A 2500-nucleotide genomic window follows, 5' to 3' on the forward strand; every position below is an offset into this window, starting at 1 on the left:
AAACAACCAGAGTCAGACTTACCTTTCTGCAACCATAACACACGATGTTGGACGACATCTACTTTTCTACTGTTACTACTAGCACAACATGATGATTACAAGATGTAAAAGCAAAGCCAAGAAAGAAAAAGAAAGAAAGAAAAAAAATAAAAATAAATAAAAAATAAAATAAAAATAAAATAAAAATAAAAGAAAAAAGAAAAGAATTATTAGCATAAAATTATCTGACTAAAAAAATTAAAAAACAACCAGAAATGCACAGAACATCTACAAGGAAGATCATACGAAAAAACTTACCGGTGAAAAGGTTTTCCACGTGAAGACAACAATAAGCTCATTATTCCTACAATGAAGCAAATCAATCACTATCTGATAAGACCTTAACGCTACAAGCAACAACTAAATTTTACACAGACACACACATTCACATAAAAGGGATGATAATAGTCAATTTCTCTAGGGATTCACAGGAACTTTCATAAGTAACATATGTAATTCTCCAACAGATCTCAACCTCTTATAGATAGACAGAGTTACATAACACATGCAAGTTCTCACTAATACACTTAAATGCAAGTATGCAAGTATGCAAGCATTCACACGCACACGCACACACACACGCACACACACACACATACATATACAGAATGTCCTACTACCATTCATCTTTAAAATCTCTGAAGTTTTTGTATGGCCTACTATAATCTCTCCTATAATACTATTACTATCATTATTACTTTTTCATTGTAAATAGCGAATTATATGAAATCATCTACCTTTTTCCTAAAACATTATATAAATCTATCAGTCCTCAGTAATAAAAAAATTCTGTATAGAAAAAAAAATCACTCAGATCCACTAGACTATCAATTGATGTTATAAATAATGCTTTAAACATCTTTGTTTTCTTCAAACATATAGAATTTTAGATCTGCCTTGCATTAAATTTTAAAAACAAATGCACACATCCAAGCATGCACACACATACATGCATGCACACACATAATCACACAAAAAAGCACAGATACCAGGTTACACCAATCCACAACAATATGGACACTTATACTGTTTTAAAAACTTAAGACATAACTAAATCTCAAAAAGTTCAAAGTTAGGAAAATGGAAACCGAAAATCATTGTTACTAAATGGGGTAAAGCCACAGTTGTCAACTTAATAACAGGGTATAAAACATCTAATACACATCTATGCATGCAAAACAATTTTACACACTTAATGCCTATCTATCTTTAAGGCTTTTCCTAATATCTATAATTGAGTGCCCTTCCAGATGCCAACCCTCCTATGTCAGTGAACAAGTTGCCATCTTTATTTGAAATTGATTCTACAACTATGAATATCAATGTCTGAAGTATACTAAAACCTTCACTTAGTGGCTGCAAAAAGGACACTGGCAATAATAATGAAGAGTAAAAGTAGTGAAATTGCAGCCAATTTCATCTTTTAGTTGATTTGTGTTGATATCAGTGTTGCAGCTTATCTCATCTTCCAATTTACACTTCCATGGGATTCCTTTTCTATCTATTGTCTATCTTTTGGATCAATCCACTTCTCCTTTTCTTTGGCTTATTTTATCTCCAGAAAATACTGCCTTGAATGAACATTCAGTAAGTTGAAATTAAAAAAGTAATACTACATTGTGCTGTAATAATCAAACAAACACAAGCCTATTCTTAATTCACCTGATTTTCTCTTACATTATCTCTCTATTTTTTAACATCCTGTTATCTATCTCATTACCCTACTTCCTTGCCTTTTTTTCCTGAATTTGTCAAACTAACCCTTTATTTACATCTACTCTCTTACTCTTACTATCCTATTAGCAAAACCTACTTTTTTCTATCCTTTCTTTCATCTCTCTACTTGCCTTTATTAACTTGAACCATTCTTTCTCTTCCTCAGTGACAAGAACAGATTTTCAGAAAGGTAGGGGATCATTTGAAAAAAAAAGGGTATTCCTTTGGCTTTAAAAAAAATCTTTCCATGATTCTGATAAGACCTTTATTGAGATGATATTTTTCTTTTCCTGAACCCTTCCCCCCTCCCCCACCATTCCATTATCTTTTCCCATTAATCACTTCACTTTATTCTTTTCCTCTTTTCTTCACTGTCCCTTCTCAGTGCATTTTCCCTTGTCCTTCCCCCAAATATTAGTAACTTTTCCCATTTTTCCATACTGAGAGATAACCAAATGGAAAAAAAGAGAGAAAGAAAAAAAAAAAAGAAAAAAAAAAGAAAAAGAAAAAGAAAAAGAAAAAAGAACACAAACAAACAGGACAAGTAAACAACATAAATAAACAAAAGATAGTAACTTGAAGCAATTAAATAGGAACTAAGAAAAAGAGAAGAAGGGTGGGATATTCAGTAAGTAATATAAAAACAAACAAAACATCAACAAAAACACTTCAGCTTCTGTCGGAATTTCACATGACTAATGGCCACTTTCAATAGCTGGGGAATTTCCGTCATTACTATTATCAT

At 31.7% G+C, this 2500-nt stretch overlaps 1 protein-coding gene across 5 annotated transcripts in view; it reads right to left on the reverse strand.

The window, feature by feature from the left end:
- Window positions 1-2500, reverse strand: part of lace (serine palmitoyltransferase long chain base subunit) — a 43689-nt gene that overhangs the window by 32785 nt on the left and 8404 nt on the right. The gene's annotated exons all lie outside the window — the stretch shown is intronic.

This window comes from Penaeus japonicus, unplaced genomic scaffold (assembly GCF_977035675.1).
Source record: "Penaeus japonicus unplaced genomic scaffold, GWHDUDI00000001_assembly GWHDUDI00000041, whole genome shotgun sequence".
Classification (NCBI taxonomy): Eukaryota; Metazoa; Arthropoda; class Malacostraca; order Decapoda; family Penaeidae; genus Penaeus; species Penaeus japonicus.